Source organism: Labrus bergylta, chromosome 22, assembly GCF_963930695.1.
Source record: "Labrus bergylta chromosome 22, fLabBer1.1, whole genome shotgun sequence".
In the NCBI taxonomy this organism is placed as follows: Eukaryota; Metazoa; Chordata; class Actinopteri; order Labriformes; family Labridae; genus Labrus; species Labrus bergylta.
Genome location: NC_089216.1, coordinates 11,979,548 through 11,997,793, shown reverse-complemented (window position 1 = coordinate 11,997,793; position 18,246 = coordinate 11,979,548). Strand labels below are relative to the sequence as shown.

The window sequence follows — 18,246 nt, the reverse complement described above, 5'->3', positions numbered from 1 at the left end:
TTGTTGTTGGAGCTGCAGTGGTGGTTGTTGGAGCAGCTGTGGTTGTTGTTGGTGCGGCTGTGGTTGTTGTTGGAGCCGCCGTGGTTGTTGTTGGTGCAGCTGTGGTTGTTGTTGGAGCTGCAGTTGTTGTTGTTGGTGCAGCTGTGGTTGTTGTTGGAGCGGCTGTTGTTGTTGTTGGAGCTGCCGTTGTGGTTGTTGGTGCAGCTGTGGTTGTTGTTGGTGCAGCAGTAGTTGTTGTTGGTGCAGCTGTGGTTGTTGTTGGTGCAGCTGTGGTTGTTGTTGCAGCAGCTGTGGTTGTTGTTGCAGCAGCTGTGGTTGTTGTTGGAGCTGCAGTGGTGGTTGTTGGAGCTGCAGTGGTTGTTGTTGGTGCAGCTGTGGTTGTTGTTGGAGCAGCTGTGGTTGTTGTTGGAGCTGCAGTGGTGGTTGTTGGAGCAGCCGTGGTTGTTGTTGGTGCAGCCGTGGTTGTTGTTGGAGCTGCAGTTGTGGTTGTTGGTGCAGCTGTTGTTGTTGTCGGAGCTGCCGTTGTGGTTGTTGGAGCAGCTGTGGTTGTTGTTGGTGCAGCTGTGGTTGTTGTTGGAGCTGCAGTGGTGGTTGTTGGAGCTGCAGTGGTGGTTGTTGGAGCAGCTGTGGTTGTTGTTGGCGCAGCTGTGGTTGTTGTTGGAGCTGCAGTTGTGGTTGTTGGTGCAGCTGTGGTTGTTGTTGGAGCAGCTGTTGTTGTTGTTGGAGCTGCAGTGGTGGTTGTTGGAGCAGCCGTGGTTGTTGTTGGTGCAGCCGTGGTTGTTGTTGGAGATGCAGTTGTGGTTGTCGGTGCAGCTGTTGTTGTTGTCGGAGCTGCCGTTGTGGTTGTTGGTGCAGCTGTGGTTGTTGTTGGAGCAGCCGTGGTTGTTGTTGGAGCTGCAGTGGTTGTTGTTGGAGCAGCTGTGGTTGTTGTTGGTGCGGCTGTGGTTGTTGTTGGAGCCGCCGTGGTTGTTGTTGGTGCAGCTGTGGTTGTTGTTGGAGCTGCAGTGGTTGTTGTTGGTGCAGCTGTGGTTGTTGTTGGAGCGGCTGTTGTTGTTGTTGGACCTGCCGTTGTGGTTGTTGGTGCAGCTGTGGTTGTTGTTGGTGCAGCTGTAGTTGTTGTTGGTGCAGCTGTGGTTGTTGTTGGAGCTGCAGTGGTAGTTGTTGGAGCTGCAGTGGTTGTTGTTGGTGCAGCTGTGGTTGTTGTTGGAGCAGCTGTGGTTGTTGTTGGAGCTACAGTGGTGGTTGTTGGAGCAGCCGTGGTTGTTGTTGGAGCTGCAGTGGTGGTTGTTGGAGCAGCTGTGGTTGTTGTTGGTGCGGCTGTGGTTGTTGTTGGAGCCGCCGTGGTTGTTGTTGGTGCAGCTGTGGTTGTTGTTGGAGCTGCAGTGGTTGTTGTTGGTGCAGCTGTGGTTGTTGTTGGAGCGGCTGTTGTTGTTGTTGGAGCTGCCGTTGTGGTTGTTGGTGCAGCTGTGGTTGTTGTTGGTGCAGCTGTAGTTGTTGTTGGTGCAGCTGTGGTTGTTGTTGGAGCTGCAGTGGTGGTTGTTGGAGCTGCAGTGGTTGTTGTTGGTGCAGTTGTGGTTGTTGTTGGAGCAGCTGTGGTTGTTGTTGGAGCTGCAGTGGTGGTTGTTGGAGCAGCCGTGGTTGTTGTTGGTGCAGCCGTGGTTGTTGTTGGAGCTGCAGTTGTGGTTGTTGGTGCAGCTGTGGTTGTTGTTGCAGCAGCTGTGGTTGTTGTTGGAGCTGCAGTGGTGGTTGTTGGAGCTGCAGTGGTTGTTGTTGGTGCAGCTGTGGTTGTTGTTGGAGCAGCTGTGGTTGTTGTTGGAGCTGCAGTGGTGGTTGTTGGAGCAGCTGTGGTTGTTGTTGGTGCAGCCGTGGTTGTTGTTGGAGCTGCAGTTGTGGTTGTTGGTGCAGCTGTTGTTGTTGTCGGAGCTGCCGTTGTGGTTGTTGGTGCAGCTGTGGTTGTTGTTGGAGCTGCAGTGGTGGTTGTTGGAGCTGCAGTGGTGGTTGTTGGAGAAGCCGTGGTTGTTGTTGGTGCAGCCGTGGTTGTTGTTGGAGCTGCAGTTGTGGTTGTTGGTGCAGCTGTGGTTGTTGTTGGAGCGGCTGTTGTTGTTGTTGGAGCTGCAGTGGTGGTTGTTGGAGCAGCCGTGGTTGTTGTTGGTGCAGCCGTGGTTGTTGTTGGAGATGCAGTTGTGGTTGTTGGTGCAGCTGTTGTTGTTGTCGGAGCTGCAGTGGTGGTTGTTGGAGCAGCTGTGGTTGTTGTTGGTGCAGCTGTGGTTGTTGTTGGAGCTGCAGTGGTGGTTGTTGGAGCTGCATTGGTTGTTGTTGGAGCAGCTGTGGTTGTTGTTGGAGCTGCAGTGGTGGTTGTTGGTGCAGCTGTGGTTGTTGTTAGAGCTGCAGTGGTCGTTGTTGGAGCAGCTGTGGTTGTTGTTGGAGCTGCAATGGTTGTTGTTGGAGCAGCTGTGGTTGTTGTTGGAGCTGCAGTGGTGGTTGTTGGAGCAGCTGTGGTTGTTGTTGGTGCGGCTGTGGTTGTTGTTGGAGCCGCCGTGGTTGTTGTTGGTGCAGCTGTGGTTGTTGTTGGAGCTGCAGTGGTTGTTGTTGGTGCAGCTGTGGTTGTTGTTGGAGCGGCTGTTGTTGTTGTTGGAGCTGCCGTTGTGGTTGTTGGTGCAGCTGTGGTTGTTGTTGGTGCAGCAGTAGTTGTTGTTGGTGCAGCTGTGGTTGTTGTTGGTGCAGCTGTGGTTGTTGTTGCAGCAGCTGTGGTTGTTGTTGGAGCTGCAGTGGTGGTTGTTGGAGCTGCAGTGGTTGTTGTTGGAGCTGCAGTGGTGGTTGTTGGAGCGGCTGTGGTTGTTGTTGGAGCGGCTGTAGTTGTTGTTGGAGCAGCTGTGGTTGTTGTTGGAGCAGCTGTTGTTGTTGGAGCAGCTGTGGTTGTTGTTGGAGCTGCAGTGGTTGTTGTTGGAGCTGCAGTGGTTGTTGTTGGAGCAGCTGTGGTTGTTGTTGGAGCTGCAGTGGTGGTTGTTGGCGCAGCTTTGGTTGTTGTTGGAACCGCTGTAGTAGTTGTTTGAGCTGTAGTTTTCTTTGCTTGAGATATTAATAGAGCTGTTGATATTGGAAAATATTGAATTAGTTTTAGTTTTAGTTTTTTTTTAAAGCAGACAAATTGTATTTTTGTTTTGTTACTTTAATGTCAGGGCTCTAAAAACATAATTCACAATTATACTTTTTTCTTTTCATTTCTGTATAGCAACAGGATTACTTTTTGTTTTCCTCCTATATTATGAATCATGGATATAACTTCCAACTCTTAAATTATTATTTTTATTTAATGTACTTTGCAGGTAGTAAATCACACTCATCTTACCTGTTTGAATTAGAATAAATATGATCTTTCCAACAGCCATCTTGCGTCCTTGTGAGTCTATCAAAAATAAATCAGTGCAGACAATGCATAAACTTAATTAAAAGGGAATTATTAAAGAAATAATCTGTTCTCTCTTAGGAGAATCATTCTTTTACTTCTTTTAAACAAAATAACCATCAGAATCAAATTCATTACAAAGGAAGGTTAGATATGTAATAAAATATACTAACTTCGATCAAATCTAACTTGAATTAATTATCTTTTTCTTGAACTTTTTGGAAATTTGTTTGAAATCAAACAGATAGTCAGATATCCTGCTAATGACTGAATATGTTAAAGGATTAAAACACTATAAGGCATGAGGAATCTTTCTATATATATATATATATATATATATATGTATATATCCCTTTGCTTGTTGATTAAACTGTTCCATACTTCTTAAAATGTATAGAAACGTTTACAATGAAATGGCTTAATTGAACTTAATATAACCCTTATGACCAAAAGTAAAGTTTTGCTCACATGTCCTAATTTCAGTTTATTGAAGCCAAGGGAACTCAGATTCAAAATACACTTTTAGGTTGTAAGAGTTTAGAAGATCATGTAAACCTTTTTCCAAAAACATGTTTCTTCAACTCCTCTGCAACTGAATATGTTAAAGGATTAAAACACTATAAGGCATGAGGAATCTTTCTATATATATATATATATGTATATATCCCTTTGCTTGTTGATTAAACTATTACATACTTCTTAAAATGTATAGAAACGTTTACAACGAAATGGCTTAATTGAACTTAATATAACCCTTATGACCAAAAGTAAAGTTTTGCTCACATATCCTAATTTCAGTTTATTGAAGCCAAGGGAACTCAGATTCAAATTACACTTTTAGGTTGTAAGAGTTTAGAAGATCATGTAAACCTTTTTTCCAAAAACATGTTTCTTCAACTCCTCTGCATCTCTTAATCTGTCTTGCATCATTTTTTTCAATCTTAACTAACAGTTTCTCAATAAGCGGTAAGATGCATTTTAAACATAAATACACACTATTTGAAAATTAATATAAACTGAGGAGCAAATTCACAAAGTTTGTTTGGAGCCTCTCAAATTGTCAAGTACTCACTGTTGTATTAAATTGTTATATTTAATTTAATACAAGTATTCTGGTGTAACTTGAGCTACAACAGTGTTGTATTTAAAACAAATACAAATCATCACTTTTGACTTTTGGAATTTTCTGAACAATAATTTTGTAAAAATGTACAAAGGTACAAAACATTTACTCACCTCAAAACAAAAGATCAATGAAGAGTTATTTATTCTGTCTCTGTATCAGATTAAGATTTTCTCTAAACTGATGAAAGAAAACTTTTTTCTTCAATTAGTCCAGTTCTTGGCTGCGATTTGTAAACCTTTCAGCTAGGTGACAACCATCCTGTTTAAAGGGCTTTATATATCGGAAAGGAATATAGATGACTACGTGACTCTTACGTATTGAATATTTCTGAAATGTTGTGACGCCTTTCCAGTGAACAAAGGTAAATCACTATAAACAGAATTTCTTTTGTTTCATCTGTCATTATCTTGGCACAGTATTGTGGCACACTCCCTTTTTTGTCCTGTGACAAAAGCTGCCGGTGCATTCCACTTATGTGAATGTAGAAAGACGTTCCACTGGTATGACAGAAAGTTATGAAAAACAAATTAAGAAAGACATCTTTTGAATGGGTTATTAAAATAAAATGCTAAAAAGAGCAATAACTGTTATCAAGTTCTATTGTATTGGCTGAGTATGGATCATCAAATTTTTATTCGTTTGGGTAACTTTTTAAATACAACACAATTAAATTACAATTTAGCCAAACCAAAATAAAATTACCTCACACTTCCTTAATATGTATTTAGCCGGTCCCAAATTTAGCTGTTGACCATTTCAGCATATAATTGTAGTAGCCTATAGACATAAAAACAACTGCAGATGCATTGTTGTGTTAGCATGCTAATGCTCGTGATCTTTCTTATGCTCGTATCTTTACACTGCATGTAAATCTACACAAAATGACCGTGATCTAAAAATGCTTAGGTGACATTCAAATAAGCAATAAGTACAGTATGTTATTCTTCTTTTCTCTAGTCCCTCAATTAAACAACTTTCATACGCAAGGTGATGAGTCGGCCGGCTGTCCTGATGATGTAAACAAAGTGTAGCTACGGCTTGGAAAGCTTGGAAAGCTTGGAAAGCATCTCAGACAGCGGGACTCAGGTGTTACACCCACTATAGACAGTCGTGACTCACAGAGTTATTTTCAGAGTATATATTTGATTTCTGTTACATTTAAGTGTTAAAAATCACATATTCTGCCTTTAAGGGGAGCATGCAAAAGATTTGAAATACTTTTTTTTTTTATATGTTATGTTTGTTCCTGTGTTTGTTTGTCTCTTTCTATCTCACCGTCTGTCTCATCTCTGTCCCCTTAACAAACCCAACACAGTCGCAGCAGGCTGTTCAACATAAGACTGGTTCCATTTATTTAACCAGGAAATTAACCCATTGAGATCTCATTTACAAGTGACCGGGCCAAGAGGGCAGCAACACATCTTAAATAAACATTACATTATTAAGATGTTTTTATTTTAAACAATAGGCTACGTTAAGAGTAAACAATAATTATCTATGCAAATTGTAGCTGTTTGCCACATTAGGCTTAAGACTCGCCTTAACTCCACATCTATGTCTTAAGTCCCAATGATTGAAAGTTAGTTTGAGGCAGCATTTCCAACATGGCAACCGCCATCATTGGCCTCCAAACCAATCTGAAACCAATGTGAGACATCACTGGACTACGCCCATGTTATATACAGTCTATGGACAGCACCCATCCAGAGAGTGGTTCTTCGTTGTGTTTGGAGTAATGTAAGGCTTACTTTATGTCAGGATTGGTGAATCTCAAAACTTAGAGCTCTTTTTGTCCAGGTGAGCTAAAGGATACTGTGCCATGGGTTTGAGAATCTGACAGGCCCATAGGCATAGATTACAAATTGTTTACATTTGACTAAGAACTTTCAGCGTTTTCAAAGCTGAAGCTTCAGATTTTCTTTCCCCCTACTCCTCTGTAAGCTATGGTTGCAGAAGTTGGTCTGACACTTTTATAACAGCATATTTTGCCAGTAAAGTTTACCCGCACTATCCACAAAAAGTGATGACTTGGAAAGATTAAGCAAAAGCAAGTGAAACGAGAGAGGAGAGGAAGGAATTAGAGAGCATTAGCGTCGTAGTGGAACACAAAGTGGGACTGAATTCCCAGGGCCCCATTGGAGGAAGGCACCCTTATTAATGAATAAAGAGTTTTTGTTTGATATTTTTTATCTCTTTATGCCATGACGGCATAAAGAGTCTATAGAGACTTGGGTTTGGAAATATGGAAGTTGGTCTTTTAGCTGGAGAGGTGCCAGAGCACTTCCAGAGTACTGCTGAGGTACCCTTGAGCAAGACATTGAATCATTAGACATGATTTCTGACTCTTTATTAACTCTGGAAAAACATTAATAATAGTTTAGATGCTCAAAAACTATCTTAATAGTGTGTGTGCTTGCATTTGTGGGTATACTATCTAGACTGTCCCCAGTTCTCCATACTAAAATCTCCTGTATCTCACTGGAGCTAGTCTACATATTGGGGTAGAGCTTTACATATTAGGCTACTAATAGTGTCATGCTTTATTTTTGTTTAAGCTTAAGATTAAGATTAAGATTTACTTTTATTGATCCCTGCAAGGGGAAATTTCAGTTTTTACACTCTGTAAGTCATGAACACACACATAGGCTGAAATATACACACACATGCAGAAACAGGATCCTATGGACATGCACTAATGGAGAGAAGCCAGAGTGACGTAGCGGCCCACAGCGGGCGCTTCTGAGCTGATGGTGGGGAGGGGGTCGGCAGTGCTCAGGAGGTGATCTGATCTAGTTAGTTTATTCATTGTTTTGTTACTTAGTTAATTATCTATCCTAGTGTTTGATTGTTTCCTAGTTTAGTCTTCAGTGTTTCCCGTGTTATTTTGTAATTTTGTATCCTTGTGTCCCTCTATGTTCTAGTGTGTCTTGATGTTACATTCTTGAGTTTCTCTGTGTCTTCAGTGTTTCATGTATTTATTTTGTAGTTTTGCAGTAATTTTCTCCCTGCCTCTGTGTGTTTCCCTCCAGTCTTGATTGCCCTGATTTTCCTCACCTGTGTCTTGTTGGTCTCACCTGTGTTTGATTACCCCATGTATTTAGTCTCAGTGTTTCTTCCCTTCCGTGTCAGATTGTTGTTTGTCAAATGTTAGTTGTTGTATGGTGAATGGTGAATGTTAGTGTCCTTCCCCGTGCTCCCTTTGTCTTTTGATCTTTGCAGAATTTTTCAGTTGGACATTTTTGGATTTCTATGTAGTAAGTTTTGTTTGCTTTTTTTGTTAAATAAATTGGGTCCACCTCCTTTGTTTTCCCACATTTGTGACAAATGGAGCTCAGCGTAAGTTCAGACAGGACAACTGGTTATATTCTTTCACAAATTTATTCATCCTTTTACTTCAACCTAAACTACTTCCTCTGTCTACCTGCTCTGGTGATCAGCTCATAATGGGCGTTTATTCTTTAAGTAATTAACCAACCAGATTCGGGCACAACCTCTCTCAACCAATCATCCTGCTGCGGCAAAATGCTAAAACAGTTCCCTCTCTTCCACAGTCATTGGCTGTTTTCGAAACCGCATACTATACTACTAGTACGTACTGATTTGGCCAATATGCAGTATGCAGTATGTGAACAACTGCGAGATCTGCAGTATGCCAAAAATACCAGGATGTCATACTGATCCGGGAAAATTGTACAGTATGCATCGGACCAGTCTACCTCGCATACTGTTTCCCACAATGCAAAGTGCGAGGTCAGAGATCAAAATGCCGACGCGCAGCTGTTTAAACTCGTCGGTGGGGTTGACTGAATATCTTGCCACATTATGAACCAATAACAAATATGACATGTTCATATTTATAAGTCTTAACACCTCAGATTTTGTTTCTTTGTAGACTGTACAGTGCATGTGCCACAGCCGGACAAGCAGCTGCAATTACAGGGTCCTTGGCTTGCTCTATTACTACAAATTATTCACAGCTGAGTAAAACCAGTTTAACCGGGGCCAAGCATACTGCAAAATAACTGACGACTGGCAGTCATACTACATAATACTGTTGAACTCAGTATGCAGTATACAGTATATACTGCATACTGATTTAGATAGTAGTATGCGGTTTCGAAAACAAATATACCAAAAAAAACCACTTGCCTACTTTTTTTTGTCATTGAACAAAATTATTACTAGCTTTCTGTGGTCTCAAACACGTGCCAGGATTAAGTTATCGACATTGTAAGCTACCTCAAACAAAGGAGGTTTGAACCTACCCAATTTCAGGCTATACCTGGCCAGCCAATCTCGTAATATCTGGTGCTGGCTTAATAGTGAGTAAGCATCCCCCCCTGGATGGACCAAATTGGAAAATCATATAACGCATCCTTCCCCACCATATTTAATACCTTTTATTGAAACTGTCAAAAACCTCAAAGCTGTTCCTACAAACTGGGTCATAAATCACACATTTAAGTGCTCTAAAGAAACATTTAAAGTTGTAGGTTATCAGAACACCTTGTTAAAGAGCACACCCCTGTGGAACAATCCACTTGTCCCTAAAGACATCAGAGACAGAATCATCGATGACTGGAAACTTAAGGTTAATTGAAGAAATCGGAGATCTGTGCAAAATGTTTTTGCAGATTTGAACTACCTCAGGGACATTTGACATTTTGACATTTGACATACCACACTCGATTTTTTATAAATACTTGAAAATAAGTAACTGGATCAAAAAGAAAATCCCTGGCTGTTGGGATTTTTTAGCACTACAAGCACCCAGAAGGGCCTCATATCTAGATTATATGCAATATTAAATAACCCCTCCCCCAATCAAGTATTGGGGGTTAGAATTGTTACTGTATTGTACACCTGAGAAAATCAAATATTATATGAAAGGACAACTGCATTTTCAAAAGGTTTGGGGTCAGGTTATAGATTATATCCCTACATTAGGGGTTGAAGGAGAACCCTAATTTAATTACGTGATTTCATTGTTACTGTTATTATGTCTTTTTTTTGGTGTGTGTTGTTGTAGTAGTGTGTGTGGTGGTGTGTGTGTGTGTGTTTGTTTATTTGTTTTTTATTTTTTGTCTCTATATGAATGTGGTGACATCCAGATGTTACCTTGCGTTGGGCTTGGGTTGGGGGGGACTGTCAATGTCAGTATGGTGTTGTTGAAAGATGTTTTATAGAATTTAGAATATGGGCCAAGAGGGCGGTAAACTATTAACAAATAAAACTGGCTGAAAGGTTCTTGAGACTGGATGTGAAAAAACTAAAACTAAAAACTAAAAATAGAAGAAATCCCCAGCATTCAATATTGGGTAATTTCTTGTATTTAATGACCAAAACGTTGCCAATGTGTTTTCTGCAATTTAGACAGTGTGCAGTGGTTTTTACGTGCAATATTTTATGGAATAATTACACTTTTGCACACCTAAGATGTAGAAATAAAATGTAGATACTATTCATCTTTAAAATAACAGAGATTGTATCCTTGTGGTATCTTGTGACCTTACTGAAACCATAAAGCAGTCATTGGATGAAGGCAGTGTAGTAGGAGTAATATTTTTGGTCTTGAAAAAAGCCTTCGATACTGTGAATCATGACATTCTCTTTAAATGAAAAAATTTAATTTTTTAAATGATGCAATATCTTGGGTTCGATTGTATCTTAAATGCAGAGAGCAGTGTGTAAGAATATGTTTTACTCAGTCATCTGTCCAAACTTGCAAAATGAAAATTCCACAAGGTTCCATTTAAGTACATAAATACATATTTCAGTACATAAATGATTTACTAGGCAGCTGCAAAAGAGTCAGCTGTCAAATGTATACCGATGACATAGTTATACAGTATGTGTCTGCAAAGATCCCTCAGATGGCAGTAAAGATCCTCTCAAAAGAGATGTCTGGTTTGTCAAAGTGGCTTCAAAATAATGATCTGACCTTAAACTATGATATAACTGTTTCAATGCGTTTCTTAATAATAAAAAAAATAAATGTTAATTTTATTACAGAGAAATTGATTAGAAATAGATGAAGGAGGTCCATGAATTCAAATTTGTAGGTGTCATTTTATAATCTCAGTTGAAGTTTGACAAACATGTAAAAAAAGTTATATAAAACTGTCAAAAAAAAAAAAGTTAGTTGTTTTTGTTTATTAAGAAAACATATACCACTAAAAGCAACACAGCAGTTCATGCATGCTATGATTTTTTCTCATGTATCGTACTGTGCAACTGTTTGGGGCCAGGCCAACCAAACAACAATTACAACTATCAGGTCATCATATAAACAGGCAATGAAAATAATGGATCAGAAAGCAGTAAGATGGTACCATTTCCTCATTTTAGAAATGCAATATGCTGAGTTTTAACAGAACACACCTCTGGAACACATTACCATCTGAAGTTAAAAAACTGATAGAGGTCAGAGAATCTGAAGCAAGTCTGTGAGCATTGACTGTTTCCTCTTATAATTCTTATTTTACAGTTTGGTCTTCCTGAGTATCTTATGTGTATTAAGTAATGTCTGTATTTATATAGTATCTCTTTTTTTCTATCCAATACTCCTGTTTAATCCTAAAAGCCTGGCCTGGGACAGGGGTTGCAAATTAGCCATGGCAAGACACATGTATGTATAGCATCTACTTTGTATTCAATATATGAATCATTGTTTACTGCATGTGCCCCTCCACCGCACACCTTGCACAATGAGTAACTGTCTCTCCAGCTCCCACACTATCTCTATGTCTCTATCTGTATGCATTCATATACAGATGATCATTATAGCATATTATCTGGGGCTCCAATCACCCATCTTCCCAGGAGATGCTGAGCTCCCTTTTCTCATTCTTACTACAGCTACTAATATCAGCTCTACAACTATTATAACTATTAAAATGACTTTACATAAAAATGTGAATCTTAGAGCTGCTCAACTTCATGTGCTATAATGATCAACATCAGTCATCCCTATTTCATTGCCATTTGTAATGCAACAGCACCCCCTTCTTAGCATAGTACGGATGACATGCATTAAGTTGGGAAAAAAGTCTTGTTACCTCTGCTCTGCTCACAGTGACCCAAAAAACTAATGTCGAGCTTAGAATCATTTGTCAATACAACCTGCCACCTCTGCCAATTGCCAGAATTAGCTTTTGTTAATTTGTAATTCTTAAAAGACGTGATGGCTCCTATGACCAATTTTAAAACCAAGCAGACTAGATGAATGGCATTTGAATGAGATGAGTAAGCAATTCATGGCATTGCCCTACAAACTTCTCCCGTCGGGCCTGACAGTTATTACATTAAGGGTACATTACCTGCTGATTCATCCAGCTACACAGGAGTTCAGCATGAGTCCTTCTGCATCTAGATAGCAAATTACTATTTGCATTCACATTCACATTGCTTTCAGAATCTCTGTATTGAAAAAACATGATCTCATAGCCAAAGTAAACTGTGCACCACCCAGTTTACATCTGAGCAAACAGGTTTCTCTGACACAATGATAGGTGTGACTGAGTGACTGCAAAAGGCCATCATTAAATTTGCTAATTTGAAAATAAAAGGCATTATTTTATAGTTCGTAAAGTTCACCTCAAATGAAAGCTACTAATGATGAAGACAAAGTGAAACACAATATACAGACAAAAAATTCAAGACTCACGCAAGAGACAAAATTAGTTTTTCAAAGAGTTTTTATTCTGTTCATTATAAAGTATTTGACTGGTGTTATATGGACACAAAAAAGTCTCTCAAAATACAGCAATACAGGATTACATAAACATACTTTAAATAAATGAGACATTTTAAAGTGCCTTTGTTTTAAATAGATGTTCCTAAAAATCCCCTTAAAAATAAAATTCATTAGTGAAGGGGTGTGCAGCTGTGTGTTTCTTTGAATTATGGCAGTTGTTATTTTTATAATGATCCCTATGGAAGCTTAACAAGGATTTTACATGAATATGGAGCCTATAGAAAGTTTTAAGTATGTATGCACTGATCCAATATTGGATATCTGCCTGATACAGACTCAAACAGATAGACTGGTTATTTATGACAACGGGCGGATCTATCAAATTAAGTTCTATGCTTTTCTGTGTTTACAGTAACTATGCAAACAATTATCAGCAAAATTAAAATATGCAACAGCAGTGAGCTTCATCACAGTTATCTGGAGTTTTGACATTTGTCCATTTTTACATTTAAGAGTAGAATGGTTGGACATGAGACTCATGCAGCTCAGAGCAATGCTACAAGCTACAAACATCCATAGATCACACACCAGCTACTTAATTTGGACTGCCCCCAAGAAAGAATTCCATCAGTTGACTAAAGTGCATGTCATTTTGAGAGACAATGCAATCATTTTCCAAGATCCCAGAGCTTTAGAGACGGTGTTATTATATATATTTTTTCAACAGACATACTTAATCCACTGTCATAACTGTGTCCTATCAGGGCAAAATTGATAACAGATCAGTCCCCCTCCCCCACACACACAATTGACATACTGGTAATGGTATTCATGTTGTAACCGAAATTCAGAGTGCAATCAATGCTGATGCTATTTCTGGTTTGACAGTAGCCATGACAAGGATACCAGACAAAATGCAGTGAGAAGACTGAACTTGTGGCTTATTCCGCTAGAAGCTGTAAATGAGGAGAAAATGATAACACATTAGTTGAATAAACAGTTTTGCAAATTGATATATTTTTGATCAGATAGAGCTGAATATTGCTTACATATGCCATTGATGGTGACAGAGGTTCCTTCAATGTCAAAGCCAACGACAGTTGATGATGCATTAAACAAAACTTCTGCAATCTGAGTGGCATTAGGAACAAATGTGCTAATAAATGTAAGGGTCATATGATTGATGATTGATCCATTACTGCAGAGGGAGAGGAAAACAATATTTTGTCAGATTCAAGATCAAGATAATATTTTCAATTTGTAAGTTAGTCATTGTGGAAAAAGTACCTGAAGGCAGTGACGGTCAAAGACTTGAATGAGGATTGGAATGTATTTTTAAACAGAGGTTCAAGCTGCATAAACAAAAGCAAAGATATTAAAAAACATGTAACAGCAATATTTTGGAAATATAAATAGAACACATTTTAGTTTTCTTGAGTATGGAAGATTTGATTTTGATGTTTGAGACATACCTGTGTCGTTATCATTGAAGATCGGCTCTGAAAAGCCTGGGATGATGTATCCAGCAAATCAGTTGTGAAAGGGGTGAGCAGAGATCTGAAAGTCACGTTAAAAACAATATCTGACGCAGAAGTAGATGCTACTGTGGCAGGAGCTGCTGTGGCAGGAGCTGCAGTGGCAGGAGCTGCAGTGGCAGGTGCTGCTGTGGCAGGAGCTGCAGTGGCAGGTGCTGCAGTGGCAGGTGCTGCAGTGGCTGGTGCTGCAGTGGCTGGTGCTGCAGTGGCAGGAGCTTCAGTGGCAGGTGCTGCAGTGACTGGTGCTTCAGTGGTAGGAGATGCTGGAACTGGACCAGCTATGAAAAATAATAGTAAAGGAATAAGTTCATGATCAATTGTGCTCAAACCAAGTATATTTCTTTAACAGAGTTGATATCAAACTGACATTGATGTCAAATTCACAAACCTAAAAAAATAGAGTGATGATAACTTACCTACTACTGAAATTTCATTGGGACTAAAGCTCACATCAACATTATTGTTATCATTTGCAGCTTGAACAAGAGTTTGAGCAACAGCACTATTCTGTGGGAGGTCGGCAGCTGGAGTAGTTTGGTTAAAAGTAATTGCAAGATCTGCTTCAACTCCGTCAGCTCGTGTTGCAACAGATCTGTATAATGATACCAAATGAGACAACACATGAGGAAATTTTATTGCTGAGTGCTAGTGAGACGTAAAAATAAGAAAAATGTAATTAAAATTAAGTGTATTGGAAAATAAAAATTGACCAACGTCAGAAAAAAAAGGGATTTTACCTGAAACCTATCACAGAGCATTTCACAAAGAGGTCACCAAATTCTCTTCGGTATATGGCTTCACACTGTAAAAAAGAACAGGAAGATGTAAGGGCCTTTATTTGGCATAGAAACTGTTTTCTTAAAATCAAAATTCACGCAAATAAAAATGGATCCGGAAAATTAGGATTCCGTGAAACACTATTTAATTATATAAATTACTTTCTATGATAACCCATGGAACCCAAAGATGAAGTCTTGAAAAATGCAAGACATTCGACTCACTCTTGCTACAAGTCGTCTTTCAAGATCTTGGTATTGAGGGGTGCTGGGGTCATTCAGCGCATCTGTAAAAGTTTCATTTACCAACATAACTTTAAGCATATAAACAGGTTCAGCAGCTGTGCTGGTTGTTGGACCAACTGTGTTAGTTGTTTGTACACCTATGAATGAAGAAGCAGGTGTGGTGGTTATTGGACTAGTTATCATTGTTGGAACTACTGTGGTTGTTATTGCAGCGACTGTGGTTGTTATTTGAACTGATGAGGATGTTGTTGGAGTGACTGTGGTTGTTGTTGGAATTGTTGTTGTTTGTGCAGCTGTGGTTGTTGTTGGAAATGCAGTGATAGATGTTGCAGCAGCTGTGGTTGTTGTTGGTGCAACTGTGGTTGTTGTTGGAGCTGCAGTGGTGGTTGTTGGAGCAGCTGTGGTGGTTGTTGGGCCGGTTGTGGTTGTTGTTGGTGCAGCTGTGGTTGTTGTTGGAGCTGCAGTGGTGGTTGTTGGAGCAGCTGTGGTTGTCGTTGGTGCAGCTGTGGTCGTTGTTGGAGCAGCTGTGGTTGTTGTTGGTGCAGCTGTGGATGTTGTTGGAGCTGCAGTGGTGGTTGTTGGTGCAGCTGTGGTTGCAGCGGCTGTTGTTGTTGTTGGAGCTGCAGTTGTGGTTGTTGGAGCTGCAGTGGTTGTTGTTGGTGCAGCTATGGTTGTTGTTGCAGCGGCTGTTGTTGTTGTTGGAGCTGCAGTGGGGGTTGTTGGAGCTGCTGTGGTGGTTGTTGGAATTGCTGTGGTTGTTGTTGGAGCTGCAGTGGTGGTTGTAGGGGCGGCTGTGGTCGTTGTTGGAGCGGCTGTGGTTGTTGTTGGAGCTGCAGTGGTCATTGTTGGAGCGGCAGTGGTAGTTGTCGGAGCAGCTGTGGTTGTTGTTGGAGCTGCAGTGGTTGTTGTTGTAGCTGCAGTGGTGGTTGTTGGGGCAGCTGTGGTTGTTGTTGGAGCTGCAGTGGTGGTTGTTGGAGCTGCTGTGGTGGTTGTTGGAGCTGCAGGGGTGGTTGTTGGTGCAGCTGTTGTTGTTGTTAGAGCTGCTGTGGTTGTTGTTGGAGTTGCAGTGGTGGTTGTTGGTGCAGCTGTTGTTGTTGTTGGAGCTGCTGTGGTTGTTGTTGGAGCAGCAGTGGTTGTTGTTGCCTCGGATGTTGTTGTTGGAGCTGCAGTTGTTGTTGTTGGTGCAGCTGTGGTTGTTGTTGGAGCAGCTGTGGTTGTTGTTGGAGCTGCAGTGGTGGTTGTTGGAGCTGCAGTGGTTGCTGTTGGAGCAGCTGTGGTTGTTGTTGGAGCTGCAGTGGTGGTTGTTGGAGCAGCTGTGGTTGTCGTTGCTGCAGCTGTGGTCGTTGTTGGAGCAGCTGTGGTTGTTCTTGGTGCAGCTGTGGATGTTGTTGGAGCTGCAGTGGTGGTTGTTGGAGCTGCAGTGGTTGTTGTTGGTGCAGCTATGGTTGTTGTTGCAGCGGCTGTTGTTGTTGTTGGAGCTGCAGGGGTGGTTGTTGGTGCAGCTGTGGTTGTTGTTGGAGCAGCTGTGGTTGTTGTTGGAGCTGCAGTGGTGGTTGTTGGAGCAGCTGTGGTTGTTGTTGGTGCAGCTGTGGTTGTTGTTGGTGCAGCTGTGGTTGTTGTTGGTGCAGCTGTGGTTGTTGTTGCAGCGGCTGTTGTTGTTGTTGCAGCGGCTGTTGTTGTTGTTGGAGCGGCTGTGGTTGATGTTGGTGCAGCTGTGGTTGTTGTTGGAGCAGCAGTGGTTGTTGTTGGTGCAGCTGTGGATGTTGTTGGAGCTGCAGTGGTGGTTGTTGGCGCTGCAGTGGTTGTTGTTGGAGCAGCTGTGGTTGTTGTTGAAGCTGCAGTGGTGGTTGTTGGAGCAGCTGTGGTTGTCGTTGGTGCAGCTGTGGTTGTTGTTGGAGCAGCTGTGGTTGTTGTTGGTGCACCTGTGGTTGTTGTTGGAGCTGCAGTGGTGGTTGTTGGTGCAGCTGTGGTTGCAGCGGCTGTTGTTGTTGTTGGAGCTGCAGTTGTGGTTGTTGGAGCTGCAGTGGTTGTTGTTGGTGCAGCTGTGGTTGTTGTGGCAGCGGCTGTTGTTGTTGTTGGAGCTGCAGTTGTGGTTGTTGGTGCAGCTGTGGTTGTTGTTGGAGCAGCTGTGGTTGTTGTTGGAGCAGCTGTGGTTGTTGTTGGTGCAGCTGTGGTTGTTGTTGCAGCGGCTGTTGTTGTTGTTGCAGCGGCTATTGTTGTTGTTGGAGCAGCTGTGGTTGATGTTGGTGCAGCTGTGGTTGTTGTTGGAGCAGCTGTGGTTGTTGTTGGTGCAGCTGTGGTTGTTGTTGGAGCTGCAGTGGTGGTTGTTGGAGCTGCAGTGGTGGTTGTTGGAGCTGCAGTGGTTGCAGCGGCTGTTGTTGTTGTTGGAGCTGCAGTTGTGGTTGTTGGAGCTGCAGTGGTTGTTGTTGGTGCAGCTGTGGTTGTTGTTGCAGCGGCTGTTGTTGTTGTTGGAGCTGCAGTTGTGGTTGTTGGTGCAGCTGTGGTTGTTGTTGCAGCGGCTGTTGTTGTTGTTGGAGCTGCAGTTGTGGTTGTTGGTGCAGCTGTGGTTGTTGTTGGAGCAGCTGTGGTTGTTGTTGGAGCAGCTGTTGTTGTTGTTGGAGCTGCAGTTGTGGTTGTTGGTGCAGCTGTAGTTGTTGTTGGAGCAGCTGTGGTTGTAATTGGAGCAGCTGTGGTTGCTGTTGGTGCAGCTGTGGTTGTTGTTGCAGCGGCTGTTGTTGTTGTTGGAGCTGCAGTTGTGGTTGTTGGTGCAGCTGTGGTTGTTGTTGGAGCAGCTGTGGTTGTTGTTGGAGCAGCTGTTGTTGTTGTTGGAGCTGCAGTTGTGGTTGTTGGTGCAGCTGTAGTTGTTGTTGGAGCAGCTGTGGTTGTAATTGGAGCAGCTGTGGTTGCTGTTGGTGCAGCTGTGGATGTTGTTGGAGTTGCAGTGGTGGTTGTTGGAGCAGCTGTGGTTGTTGTTGGAGCTGCAGTGGTGGTTGTTGGTGCAGCTGTGGTTGTTGTTGGAGCTGTAGTGGTGGTTGTCGTTGGTGCAGCTGTGGTTGTTGTTGGAGCAGCTGTGGTTGTTGTTGGAGCTGCAGTGGTGGTTGTTGGGGCGGCTGTGGTTGTTGTTGGAGCCACTGTGGTTGTTGTTGGAGCAGCTGTGGTTGTTGTTGGAGCTACAGTGGTGGTTGTTGGTGCAGCTGTGGTTGTTGTTGGAGCGGCTGTGGTTGTTGTTGGAGCTGCAGTGGTTGTTGTTGGAGCTGCAGTGGTGGTTGTTGGTGCAGCTGTGGTTGTTGTTGGAGCAGCTGTGGTTGTTGTTGGAGCTGCTGTGGTTGTTGGTGGAGCAGCTGTGGTTGTTGTTGGAGCTGCAGTGGTTGTTGTTGGAATTGCAGTGGTGGTTGTTGGTGCAGCTGTTGTTGTTGTTGGAGCTGCTGTGGTTGTTGTTGGAGCCACTGTGGTTGTTGTTG

General features: G+C 41.9%; 1 long non-coding RNA gene across 1 annotated transcript; it reads right to left on the bottom strand.

Annotated features, from left to right (window-relative positions):
• Nucleotides 1-2,869: 2,869 nt before the first annotated feature.
• On the bottom strand, nt 2,870-4,767 carry LOC136177467 (uncharacterized). Its single transcript, XR_010665082.1, has 3 exons — nt 4,643-4,767; nt 3,350-3,406; nt 2,870-3,087 (listed from the first exon to the last, which is right to left on the bottom strand). It is a non-coding gene; the product is annotated as an uncharacterized lncRNA (long non-coding RNA).
• Nucleotides 4,768-18,246: the final 13,479 nt, after the last annotated feature.